Source organism: Arachis ipaensis, chromosome B10 (assembly GCF_059453495.1).
Source record: "Arachis ipaensis isolate K30076 ecotype BB chromosome B10, ASM5945349v1, whole genome shotgun sequence".
NCBI classification, from domain to species: Eukaryota; Viridiplantae; Streptophyta; class Magnoliopsida; order Fabales; family Fabaceae; genus Arachis; species Arachis ipaensis.
In genome coordinates this window covers 117,944,050-117,958,873 of record NC_142435.1, presented here as the reverse complement: position 1 = coordinate 117,958,873, position 14,824 = coordinate 117,944,050, and the positions used below count along the sequence as shown (strand labels likewise).

The 14,824-nt window shown below is 32.2% G+C and overlaps 1 non-coding gene across 1 annotated transcript; it reads left to right on the top strand.

The window, feature by feature from the left end:
* Positions 1 to 13,075: 13,075 nt before the first annotated feature.
* On the top strand, positions 13,076 to 13,183 carry LOC148581447 (small nucleolar RNA R71). Its single transcript, XR_015896384.1, has one exon. It is a non-coding gene; the product is annotated as a small nucleolar RNA R71 (small nucleolar RNA).
* Positions 13,184 to 14,824: the final 1,641 nt, after the last annotated feature.

Below are 14,824 nucleotides of genomic sequence, written 5' to 3'. Positions count from 1 at the left end.
GCAATCTCTTAACACATATAAGACATCTCCAAACTCTAATGTTCTTGAGTTTCAGCTTATGCCTTTTCCATATCTCATATGGGTAAAAAAATGATTTAGTGAGAAATTTGTTAATTTAGCAAAATTTCTAAAATATAGTCCAAATATTTAACAAAATACTCAACTAAATCAAATTTCATGTTTCTTAAACATGATGGAGTACATAGAGTACTAGTATTTGTGCATGGAGATAATTTCATTCTCTATTCAATAGAATATCAATTAGATAATTAGAGATTTTACTTTAAGCTCTTATAATAAAAATACTTAATATTTTTATTATTGGTCAAACCAACCGTTAAGAGTAATTTTGATTTGCATTCTCAATACTCATGTTGAATTTTTCTAAAAAGATCACAAATTTAATAATATTAAGGCCAATTATAAATTGTTTGTAACAAAATAAATCTCAAAAAATGCTTGCAAGAACAATTCTCGCAAAGCCATTTGCCTAATGGCATTTCAACTTCTAAAGTTGTTTAATTCAAAATATATTGCCCAATACTCGCACTAGTTCAAATAAAATCTTTGATAGTCATATTATCTTGCTTTGGGCATCGTACATCTTCTCAAGATGTTTAATAATAAATAGTAAGTTGTCTTTGAAATTGGAACTCATGGTTGTCAAAACAACCCATATTGTAATAAAGCAATATTTCAAATTCTTCACAACTTCTAACTATTCCATAACCAAATTTATTAGACAATATTATTCAATAGGATTATCATGTCCATGATAACCTTTTCATACATAAGAACAATTCTCAATGTATAGCCAATTTATTACTTTCAAAGTATGCCATACGAAAGATTGACATATTTAAAAAAATTAAAATATGAAAGTAAATCAAGAAATCTATATTTCTGAAAAAAAATTATTTAGAATCGCGGATGAGTATCTTGGTTGTCAAGTTGTTACTCATACCTATCCCAAATAAATATGATTAAATTGTATCCCATACAATTATAATCCCAAATAATTATCTGGTTGTCAGACAATTATTTAACTGAATTATATTTTATATCCCTAGGTTGTCTAGGTTCAAGTATAAAATTAATTCTCCTTAGACATAATCATATGCATAAATAAATTCTATCTTTGAGTATAAGTCTCCTGGTTGTCAGGTTGTTCCTTGTAAACAAGAGATAAATTTTTTTTTTTGACAATCTCCTAACCTTTAGGATTTATCTCTGTTGTTAGAGAATTTTTCATCAGTACTCATAGATTAAATTTTATACTCCCAGATTGTCTAGGCAAAATATAAATTTAAATCCCTAATACCTCAAATGTATATACTGATTATTATCTTGAAAATAAAACTCCTGGTTGTCAGGCCGCTCTTTATAATCAAGAATATTAGAAAAACTAATTTTTAATATTATAGTGTTCAAAGCACATCAATCAAATCAAAATTTGATTGTTCATGTACTAACGTTTAGCCTTAAAAATTTATCAAATCAAATTTAACCTTTATATATACACTTATATATATATAAGAAACAAATCAAAGATATTTTGCATCTTATTCCTTTTATTGTGATCAAAATCACAATAAAATTTAATATATAAATAAAATCAAATAAAATATTTGATTATAAATATAACTTTTATATTAAAAGAATGATAATTTAATCAAAATTAAATAATTAAAATAAATTAACTATTAATTTATTAAAAAACCATCTCAGTGAAAATAACTGCATCACATGCTTAAAAAACAATTTGAATTAATCTTATTAATTCACAAACTTTAAGAAAATAGGAATAAAAAAATTTAAACACAAAAAACGCCAAAGCTCTGATACCACTGAAGGATTACCATGTGTTCATAACACGCAGCGGAAGAAAAGAAGGTAATCCTAAAGATATATTTTCGTGCTTAAATTTTATTCCAATAATGTAACATATAGTAGATCAGATCTAAATACCTGAGTACGCTAGTAAAATCTTTTTCTCCTTCGATGGTACGAATGCGCTATGCGTATCCACATCGAGACCAACCTTTGCTGTCAACTCCTTGACCAATGGACATCTGATCTAAATTGAGAAACCTCTTGCAACTCTTTGCACACCATAAAATTCTTCTCCAAGAATTACGCTCACATACATTTTTGTACGTAGAGGTAAAGGAATAACAATACTTGTTATTCTCTCTGTCTTTCTCATGATTCATCTACTCTTGGCATACATATATATAGTATAAGATTTGTTACTGATTTTAAATTTGATTCTCAATTCAAATTTAAATCATATCTTTAAATTCCAAATCTGAATCCTTTAAATTTTATGAATCATATCATAACAATTTAAAACATAATCGATTTGGATCACATCCAAATTTATAATTCAAATTCAGAAATAGAATAACTAATTATTCTCAAATCTCATTTAATATTCTCAATTATCATACTATTATTATATTCTTGGTGCTAGCAAAGAATATAATAATATTTCATTTGAATTAATATAATTATTTATTTGATCAAATTAAAATAATAATTAAATAATTCTACAGCAAAGATTAGAACACTCGTTAGTGTGTGACCCCATAGGTTCAATACTAAGTGAGTAGTAAATTAGTCATACTAAATTTACTAATCAAGGTTGGCGTCTAGCAACACTCCTTAACGACCCGATAGTATGAAGTAATATATTTTTACTAAGAACCAAAGAAGATCAAAGTATAATTCCTTCCATCTTTCCAGCTCTTGGTTAACCTTTAGAGTATGGTTTAATTGTCAAACTCTAACTTGTTACCATTATTATAATGAACTGTGAATGACCTAAGAAACTCATTTCTTCATTCATTCAATCTCCTTGACCAAGGTTTTATTCATCTCATTCATTATAATCATAGAGCTCAAACTCTTTACCGAGAGTTGACGGATTCCTTATTGACTAATCATTAATTCTACAAGTATTTAAATCATACCCAATATCCATTCAACTAGCACCCTAGGGTATTAGGTGTCCGGAATCAAAGTATAATAAATACATTCTTAATTACTATGACAGTCGCAGGTCAAAGGAAACTCGGTTACTATGTTCATCTTGAGAATATCCTATTGACAAATATACGGTAATTATAACCATTAGGAATTCTCAAAGTGAATCAGTTCAATGGTCATATCTCTATATGCACCATCTATATATATATATATAATTTAATAAATGAGATCTATTAATCTTCATCCAATGAAGACCATTATATATATATATATATATATATATATATATAGATCTTTCTGGATTATTAATGTCCTTTTTAATAATCCTATGACCAAGAACAATTTAGATTAAATTATAAAAGATTTATCTCTCAATATTGTGATCATTATGACAATGATAAATCTCTAAATTTAATCAAGGACGTTATTATATTAACATTTTAATATAATAACAATAACAAATTATTTGACACATGATTGATTGGATTGTGGTCATACTCTTTATTCCCAACAATCTCCCACTTGCACGAGAGCCAATCATGATAGATTGGATCTTGGGCATACTATTATCTCAATAATCTCCCGCTTGAACTAGAGCCAATCAATCATGTGTATAATTTTTAATGTACATTTGTGTTTATCAAAACTCTTTTGACCTTAAACACCTTAACTTTTGAGCATGTTTGCTTGACTTTTTGTAAAATACACCAAGTGCATAATAAATATCACGTTTTCTCAAAACATGAAATCTCCCACTACAATAGTGCATAATTTTATTTTAAGGACAATCCTTATTGAACATGATTATAAAAATCTAAGTAACCATTAGATCTATCTTTATAGAATTATATCATTAAACAAATAGGCTACTTTTTTAAAAAGTTAATTTGACGATCAAATATTTTATACTTTCAGGAGAAAGTATATCCTCTATTGAGTGGTATACAATTCTAATAAAAGTAATTGTACTCCCACTCTTTCTTTAAGATGGAATCCTTTTTTCAAAAAGGAGTTTAACATATTATCACAGACACTTTGTCTTAAGAAGAGTGATAAAAATAATCTCATTATTTCTTTAGGGTAACCAATAAATCTCATTTATTGGACCTAATATCAATTCTATTGTTATGCAATCTCTTAACACATATAAGACATCTCCAAACTCTAATGTTCTTGAGTTTCAGCTTACGCCTTTTCCATATCTCATATGGGTAAAAAATTGATTTAGTGAGAAATTTGTTAATTTTGCAAAATTTCTAAAATGTAGTCCAAATATTTAACAAAATACTCAACTAAATCAAATTTCATGTTTCTTAAACATGATGGAGTACATAGAGTACTAGTATTTGTGCATGGAGAGAATTTCATTCTCTATTCAATAGAATATCAATTAGATAATTAGAGATTTTACTTTAAGCTCTTATAATAAAAATACTTAATATTTTTATTATTGGTCAAACCAACCGTTAAGAGTAATTTTGATTTGCATCCTCAATACTCATGTTGAATTTTTCTAAAAAGATCACAAAATTTAATAATATTAAGGCCAATTATAAATTGTTTGTAACAAAATAAATCTCAAAAAATGCTTGCAAGAACAATTCTCGCAAAGCCATTTGCCTAATGGCATTTCAACTTCTAAAGTTGTTTAATTCAAAATATATTGCCCAATACTCTCACTAGTTCAAATAAAATCTTTGATAGTCATATTATCTTGCTTTGGGCATCGTACATCTTCTCAAGATGTTTAATAATAAATAGTAAGTTGTTTTTGAAATTGGAACTCATGGTTGTCAAAACAACCCATATTGTAGTAAAGCAATATTTCAAATTCTTCACAACTTCTAACTATTCCATAACCAAATTTATTAGACAATATTATTCAATAGGATTATCATGTCCATGATAATCTTTTCATACATAAGAACAATTCTCAATGTATAGCCAATTTATTACTTTCAAAGTATGCCATACGAAAGATGGACATATTTAAAAAAATTAAAATATGAAAGTAAATCAAGAAATCTATATTTCTGAAAAAAAATTATTTAGAATCGCGAATGAGTATCTTGGTTGTCAGGTTGTTACTCATACCTATTCCAAATAAATATGATTAAATTGTATCCCATACAATTATAATCCTAAATAATTATCTGGTTGTCAGACAATTATTTAACTGAATTATATTTTATATCCCTAGGTTGTCTAGGTTCAAGTATAAAATTAATTCTCCTTAGACATAATCATATACATAAATAAATTCTATCTTTGAGTACAAGTCTCCTAGTTGTCAGGTTGTTCCTTGTAAACAAGAGATAAATTTTTTTTTTGACAATCTCCTAACTTTTAGGATTTATCTCTGTTGTTAGAGAATTTTTCATCAGTACTCATAGATTAAATTTTATACTCCCAGTTTGTCTAGGAAAAATATAAAATTAAATCCCTAATACATCAAATGTATATACTGATTATTATCTTGAAAATAAAACTCCTGGTTTTCAGGCCGCTCTTTATAACCAAGAATATTAGAAAAACTAATTTTTAATATTATAGTATTCAAAGCACATCAATCAAATCAAAATTTGATTGTTCATGTACTAACGTTTAGCCTTAAAAATTTATCAAATCAAATTTGACCTTTATATATACACTTATATATATAAGAAACAAACAAAAGATATTTTGCATCTTATTCCTTTTATTGTGATCAAAATCACAATAAAATTTAATATATAAATAAAATCAAATAAAATATTTGATTATAAATATAACTTTTATATTAAAAGAATGATAATTTAATCATAATTAAATAATTAAAATAAATTAACTATTAATTTATTAAAAAACTATCTCATTGGAAATAAATGCATCACATGCTTAAAAAACAATTTGAATTAATCTTATCAATTCACAAACTTTAAGAAAATAGGAATAAAAAAATTAAAACACAAAAAAAGCCAAAGTTCTGATACCACTGAAGGATTACCATGTGTTCATAACACGCAGCGGAAGAAAAGAAGGTAATCCTAAAGATATATTTTTGTGCTTAAATTTTATTCCAATAATGTAACATATAGTAGATCAGATCTAAATACCTGAGTACGCTAGTAAAATCTTTTTCTCCTTCGATGGTACGAAGGCGCTATGCGTATCCACACCGAGACCAACCTTTGCTGTCAACTCCTTGACCAATGGACATCTGATCTAAATTGAGAAACCTCTTGCAACTCTTTGCACACCATAAAATTCTTCTCCAAGAATTAAGCTCACATACATTTTTGTACGTAGAGGTAAAGGAATAACAACACTTGTTATTCTCTCTGTCTTTCTCATGATTCATCTACTCTTGGCATACATATATATAGTATAAGATTTGTTACTGATTTTAAATTTGATTCTCAATTCAAATTTAAATCATATCTTTAAATTCCAAATCTGAATCCTTTAAATTTTATGAATCATATCATAACAATTTAAAACATAATCGATTTGGATCACATCCAAATTTATAATTCAAATTCAGAAATAAAATAACTAATTATTCTCAAATCTCATTTAATATTCTCAATTATCATACTATTATTATATTCTTGGTGCTAGCAAAGAATATAATAATATTCCATTTGAATTAATATAATTATTTATTTGATCAAATTAAAATAATAATTAAATAATTCTACAGCAAAGATTAGAACACTCGTTAGTGTGTGACCCCATAGGTTCAATACTAAGTGACTTGTAAATTAGTCATACTAAATTTACTAATCAAGGTTGGCGTCTAGCAACACTCCTTAACGACCCGATAGTATGAAGTAATATATTTTTACTAAGAACCAGAGAAGAACAAAGTATAATTCCTTCCATCTTTCCAGCTCTTGGTTAACCTTTAGAGTATGGTTTAATTCTCAAACTCTAACTTGTTACCATTATTATAATGAACTGTGAATGACCTAAGAAACTCATTTCTTCATTCATTCAATCCCCTTGGCCAAGGTTTTATTCATCTCATTCATTATAATCATAGAGCTCAAACTCTTTACCGAGAGTTGACGGATTCCTTATTGACTAATCATTAATTCTACAAGTATTTAAATTATACCCAATATACATTCAACTAGCACCCTAGGGTATTAGGTGTCCGTAATCAAAGTATAATAAATACATTCTTAATTACTATGATAGTCGCAGGTCAAAGGAAACTCGGTTACTATGTTCATCTTGAGAATATCCTATTGACAAATATACGGTAATTATAACCATTAGGAATTCTCAAAGTGAGTCAGTTCAATGGTCATATCTCTATATGCACCATCTATATATATATAATTTAATAAATGAGATCTATTAATCTTCATCCAATGAAGACCATTATATATATATATATATATATATATATATATTTATCTTTCCGGATTATTAATGTCCTTTTTAATAATCTTATGACCAAGAACAATTTAGATTAAATTATAAAAGATTTATCTCTCAATATTGTGATCATTATCACAATGATAAATCTCTAAATTTAATCAAGGACGTTATTATATTAACATTTTAATATAATAACAATAACAAATTATTTGACACATGATTGATTGGATTGTGGTCATTGGTATGCGAAATTGTTACTCTGAGGTTGTAAAATTTGTTGTTCGTTCTCTCCCTAGCAATGGCGCCACAACTGGTGCACAATACCATGGTCCAAACATAACTTCACAACTTCGCACAACTAACCAGCAAGTGCACTGGGTCGTCCAAGTAATAAACCTTACGTGAGTAAGGGTCGATCCCACGGAGATTGTTGGTATGAAGCAAGCTATGGTCACCTTGTAAATCTCAGTCTGGCGGATATCAAATGGTTATGGAGTTTTCGAATAATAATAAATAAATAGAAAATAAAGATAGAAATACTTATGCAATTCATTGGTGAGAATTTCAGATAAGCGTATAGAGAGGCCTTCGTTCTTCTGAACTTCTGCTTTCCTGCTGTCTTCATCCAATCAGTCCTACTCCTTTCCATGGCAAGCTTTCTGTAAGGGCATCACCGTTGTCAATGGCTACATCCCATCCTCTCTATGAAAATGGTCCAAATGCGCTGTCACTGCATGGCTAATCATCTGGAGGTTCTCGATCATACTGGAATAGGATTTACTATCCTTTTGCATCTGTCACTACGCCCAGCACTTGCGAGTTTGAAGTTCGTCACAGCCATCCCTTCCCAGATCCTACTAGGAATACCAGAGACAAGGTTTAGACTTTCTGGATCTCAGGAATGGCCATCCATGGGTTCTAACTTATACCACGAAGATACTAATAACTCGGACTCGGTCCCCTGTATTAGATATCTAAGAGATACTCATTCTAGCTTGGTTGCATGTAGAACGGAAGTGTTTGTCAGGCACACGTTCATAAGTGAGAATGATGATGAGCGTCACATAATCATCACATTCATCATGTTCTTGGGTGCGAATGGATATCTTAGAAGCGGAATAAGTTGAATTGAATAGAAAACAGTAGTATTTTGCAATAATTCATGAGGAACAGCAGAGCTCCACACCTTAATCTATGGAGTGTAGAAACTCTACCGTTGAAAATACATAAGTGAAAGGTTGAGGCATGGCCGAGAGGTCAGCTCCCAAAACGTGATCACAGGATCAAAAATACAATCCAGGATGTCTAATACAATAGTAAAAAGTCCTATTTATATTAAACTAGCTACTAGGATTTACAGAAGTAAGTAATTGATGCATAAATCCACTTCCGGGGCCCACTTGGTGTGTGCTTGGGCTGAGCTTTAGCTTTCCACGTGCAGAGGCTTCTTTTGGAGTTGAACGCCAAGTTGTAACGTGTTTTTAGCGTTCAACTCTGGTTCGTGACGTGTTTCTGGCGTTTAACTCCAGACTGCAGCGTAGAACTGGCGTTCAACGCCCTTTTACATCATCTAAACTCGGCCAAAGTATGGACTATTATATATTTCTGGAAAGCCCTGGATGTCTACTTTCCAACGCAATTAGAAGCGCGCCATTTTGAGTTCTGTAGCTCCAGAAAATCCACTTTGAGTGCAGGGAGGTCAGAATCCAACAGCATCAGCAGTCCTTCTTCAACCTCTGAATTTGATTTTTGCTCAAGTCCCTCAATTTCAGCCAGAAAATACCTGAAATCACAGAAAAACATACATGCTCATAGTAAAGTCCAGAAATGTGAATTTAACATAAAAACTAATAAAAACATCCCTAAAAGTAACTAGATCCTACTAAAAACATACTAAAAACAATGCCAAAAAGCGTATAAATTATCCGCTCATCACAACACCAAACTTAAATTGTTGCTTGTCCCGAAGCAACTGAAAATCAAATAGGATAAAAAGAAAAGAATATACTATAAATTCCAAACTATCAATGAACCATAGCTCCAATCAGATGAGCAGGACTTGTAGCTTTTTGCCTCTTGAATAGTTTTGGCATCTCACTTTATCCATTGAGGTTCAGAATGATTGGCATCTATAGGAACTCAGAGTTCAGATAGTGTTATTGATTCTCCTAGTTTAGTATGTTGATTCTTGAACACAGCTACTTTATGAGTCTTGGCCGTGGCCCTAAGCACTTTGTTTTCCAGTATTACCACCGGATACATAAATGCCACAGACACATAATTGGGTGAATCTTTTCAGATTGTGACTCAGCTTTGCTAAAGTCCCCAATTAGAGGTGTCCAGGGTTCTTAAGCACACTCTGTTTTTGCTTTGGACCTTAACTTTAACCGCTCAGTCTCAAGTTTTCACTTGACACCTTCACGCCACAAGCACATGGTTAGGGACAGCTTGGTTTAGCCGCTTAGGCCAGGATTTTATTCCTTTAGGCCCTCCTATCCACTGATGCTCAAAGCCTTGGGATCCTTTTTATTTACCCTTGCCTTTTGGTTTTAAGGGTTATTGGCTTTTTGCTCTTGCCTTTTGGTTTTAAGAGCTTTTGGCTTTTTCTGCTTGCTTTTTCTTTTTCTCTTTTTTTTTCGCCATTTTTTTTCTCTTTTTTTTTCTGCAAGCTTTTGTATTCACTGCTTTTTCTTGCTTCAAGAATCATTTTTATGATTTTTTAGATTATCAAATAACATGTCTCCTGTTCATCATTCTTTCAAGAGCCAACATATTTAACATTCTAAAACACTAACTTCAAAAGACATATGCACTGTTCAAGCATTCATTCAGAAAACAAAAAGTATTGTCTCCACATCAAAATAATTAAACTAAGTTCAAGGATAAATTCGAAACTCATGTACTTCTTGTTCTTTTGTAATTAAAACATTTTTCCATTTAAGAGAGGTGATGGATTCATATTCACTACTTTAAGGCATAGACACTTAGACACTAATGATCATGTAATAAAGACACAAACATAGATAAACATTTAATATAAGAAAACGAAAAACAGAAAGTTTAAGAACAAGGAATGAGTCCACCTTAGTGATGGTGGCGTTTTCTCCTTGAGGAACCAATGATGTCCTTGAGCTCTTCTATGTCTCTTCCTTGTCTCTGTTGCTTGATCCCTAGTGATTTTGGTGCTCCTATCCTTAGTTGCTCCCAATAATTGTGTGGGAGAAAATGTATCCCCTGAGGTATCTCAGGGATCTCTTGATTTGCAGTCAAATGTTCTACCACTGAGCTATAGATCCTTTACATGAATCTCTCCATCTCCCATGACTTGGAGGTGGAAGCTTTTGTCTTCCCTTTTGTCTTCTCTCTCTCTTTTTTTTTTGAGGTTTCTCTGGCCTTAGGTGCCATCAATGGTTATGGAAAAGCAAAATAAGCAATACTTTTACCACACCAAACTTAGAATGTTGCTCGCCCTCGAGCAGGAGAAGAAAGAATAGATGAAGAAGAAGATGTGGAAGAAACTAGGATTATGAGGAGGGAAGGTGGGGATCCTGTGGGATCCATAGATCCTGAGATGATCCTGTGAGGTTCACAGATCTTGAGGTGTCAAGGATTTACATCCCTGCACCAATTAGGCATGTAAAATGCCTTTGCATGCAATTCTGGCGTTTAAACGCCGAACTGATGCTTGTTCTGGGCGTTCAACGCCCAGATACAGTATATTTCTGGCGTTGAACGCCAGCTTCATGCTTGTTTCTGGCATTCAGCGCCAGCTCCATGCTTTGTTCTGGCGTTGAACGCCAGCCAGATGCTCCTTACTGGTGTTTGAACGCCAGTGAACTCCTTCTCCAGGGTGTGCTGCTTTTAATGCTGTTTTTGATTTTTCTTCAATTTTTTCAGTTGTTTTTGTGACTCCACATGATCATGAACCTATGAAGACATATAACTAATAACAATATAATTAAATAAAAATTGGGTTGCCTCCCAACAAGCACTTCTTTAATGTCAATTGCTTGACAGTGGGCTCTCATGGAGCCTCACAGATGTTCAGAGCATTGTTGAGACTCCCCAACACCAAACTTAGAGTTTGGATATGGGAGTTCAACACCAAACTTAGAGTTTAGTTGTGGCCTCCCAACACCAAACTTGGAGTTTGACTGTGGTGGCTCTGGGTTACTCTGTTTTGAGAGAAGCTTACTGTGCCTCTTTTTCATGTTCACAGAAGGATGTCCTTGAGTTTTAAACTCAAGGGGGTCCTCATTCAATTGAAGGACTAGTTCACCTCTGTTAACATCAATCACAGCTCTTGCTGTGGCTAGGAATCTTCCAAGGATGATCGATTCATCCTCATCCTTCCCAGTATCTAGGATTATGAAATCAGCAGGGATGTAAAGGCCTTCAACCTTTACTAACACGTCCTCTACCTGTCCATAAGCCTCTTTTCTGGAATTGTCTACCATCTCTAATGAGATTTTAGCAGCTTGTACCTCAAAGATTCCCAGTTTTTCCATTACAGAAAGTGGCATGAGGTTTATTTCTGACCCAAGGTCACATAGAGCCTTCTCAAAGGTCATGGTGCCTATGGTACAGGGTATTTGGAACTTTCCAGGATCCTGTTTCTTCTAAGGCAATCTCAGTTGAACCAATGCATTTAGTTCATTGGTGAATAGGGGAGGTTCATCTCCACAAGTCTCTTTACCAAATAAATTGGCATTCAGCTTCATGATTGCACCAAGGAACTTGGCAACTTGCTCTTCAGTAACATCCTCATTCTCTTCTGAAGAGGAATACTCATCAGAGCTCATGAATGGCATAAGGAGGTTCAATGGAATCTCTATGGTCTCTAGATGAGTCTCAGATTCCTTTGGTTCCTCAGAGGAAAACTCCTTGTTGATCACTGGATGTCCCAGGAGGTCTTCCTCCTTGGGATTCATGTCCTCCCCTTCCACCTTGGATTCAACCATGATGGTTATATCAATGGCCTTGCACACTCCTTTTGGATTTTCTTCTGTATTGCTTGGGAGAGTACTAGGAGGGATTTCAGTGATCCTTTTACTCAGCTGGCCCACTTGTACCTCCAAATTTCTAATGGAGGACCTTGTTTCATTCATGAAACTTATAGTGGCCTTAGATAGATCAGAGACTAAGTTTGCTAAATTAGAGGTATTTATTCAGAGTTCTCTGTCTGTTGCTGAGTGGATGATGGAAAAGGCTTACTATTGCTAAACCTGTTTCTTCCACCATTATTAAAGCCTTGTTGAGGCTTTTGATCCTTCCATGAGAGATTTGGATGATTTCTCCATGAGGGGTTATAGGTGTTTCCATAAGGTTCACCCATATAATTCACCTCTGCTATTGCAGGGTTTTCAGGATCATAAGCTTCTTCTTCAGAAGATGCCTCTTGAGTACTGTTGGATGCAGCTTACATTCCATTCAGACTCTGAGAAATCATATTGACTTGATGAGTCAATATTTTTTTCTGAGCCAATATGGCATTCAGAGTATCAATTTCAAGAACTCCCTTCTTCTGAGGCGTCCCATTACCCACAGGATTCCACTCAGAAGTGTACATGAACTGGTTATTAGCAACCATGTCAATGAGTTCTTGAGCTTCTGCAGGCGTTTTCTTTAGGTGAATGGATCCACCTGCAGAAGTATCCAATGACATCTTAGCTAATTCAGACAGACCATCATAGAATATATCCAGGATGGTCCATTCTGAAAGCATGTCAGAAGGACACTTTTTGGTCAGTTCCTTGTATCTATCCCAAGCTTCATAGAGGGATTCGTCTTCTTTCTGTCTGAAGGTTTGAACATCCACTCTAAGCTTGCTCAGCTTTTGAGGAGGAAAGAACTTGGCTAAGAAAGCCGTGACCAGCTTATCTCAAGAGTTCAGGCTATCTTTGGGATGAGAGTCCAACCACACTCTAGCTCTGTCTCTTACAGCAAAAGGGAAAAGCATGAGCCTGTAGACTTCAGGATCTACTCCATTAGTCTTAACAGTATCACAGATCTGCAAAAATTCAGTTAAGAACTGAAAAGGATCTTCAGATGGAAGTCCATGAAACTTGCAGTTTTGTTGCATCAGAGAAACTAATTGAGGTTTAAGCTCAAAATTGTTTGCTCCAATGGTAGGGATGGAGATGCTTCTTCCATGTAAATTGGAATTAGGTGCAGTAAAGTCACCAAGCATCCTCCTTGCATTATTATTATTTTCGGCTGCCATATCCTCTTCCTTTTCAAAAATTCCTGTAAGGTTGTCTCTGGATTGTTGTATTTTAGCTTCTCTTAGTTTCCTCTTCAGAGTCCTTTCAGGTTCAAGGTCTACTTCAACAAGAATGTTCTTGTCCTTGCTCCTGCTCATATGAAAAAGAAGGGAACAGAAAAATAATAATAGGAATCCTTTTTACCCTGGTATAGGGGTTCCCCTGTGTGAGTAGAAGAAGAAAAGAATGTAATGTAAAGAAAGGAAGAAGAGAAAATTCGAACACAGATGGAAGAGGGGGTTCGAATTTGTGTGAGATGAAGTGTTAGTAGATGAATAAATAAATAGAAGGAGATGAGAGAGAAAGAGGATTTTCGAAAATAAAATTTTGAAAAGGGGTTAGTGATTTTCGAAAATTAGGAATGAAATCAAGTTAAAATTAAAAATTGAAACAATTAGTTAATTAAAAAGAATTTTTGAAAAAGAGGGAGATATTTTCGAAAATTAGAGAGAGAGAGAGAGTTAGTTAGGTAGTTTTGAAAAAGATAAGAAACAAACAAAAAGTTAGTTAGTTAGTTGAGAAAGATTTGAAAATAAATTTTGAAAAGATGACAAGATAAGAAGTTAGAGAAGGTATTTTAAAATCAAATTTTTTGGAAAAGATTTGTTTTAAAAAGATATGATTAAAAAGATATGATTTTGAAAAAGATAAGATAAAAATATATTTTTGAAAAGATATGATTGAAATTAGTTTTGAAAAAGATTTGATTTTTAAAATCATAATTAATGACTTGACTCACAAGAAATCACAAGATATGATTCTAGAACTTAAAGTTTGAATCTTTCTTGACAAGCAAGTAACAAACTTGAAATTTTTCAATCAAAACATTAATTAATGAGAATATTTTCGAAAATTATAAGGTAAAATTAAGAAAAGATTTTTGAAAAATATTTTTAAAATTTTCGAAAATAAATAAGAAAAATGAAAAAGATTTGATTTTTGAAAAAGATTTTAAAAAAGATAAGATTTTTAAATTGAAAATTTGATTTGACTCATAAGAACAACTAGATTTTAAAAATTTTTGAAAAAGTCAATCCAAATTTTTGAAATTTATGAGTGAAAAAGGGAAAGATATTTTTTTTATTTTTGAATTTTTAATGATGAAAGAGAAAAACATGAAAAAGACTCAATGCATGAAAGTTATGGATCAAAACAATGAATGCATGCAAGAATGCTATGAATGTCAAGATGAACACCAAGAACAC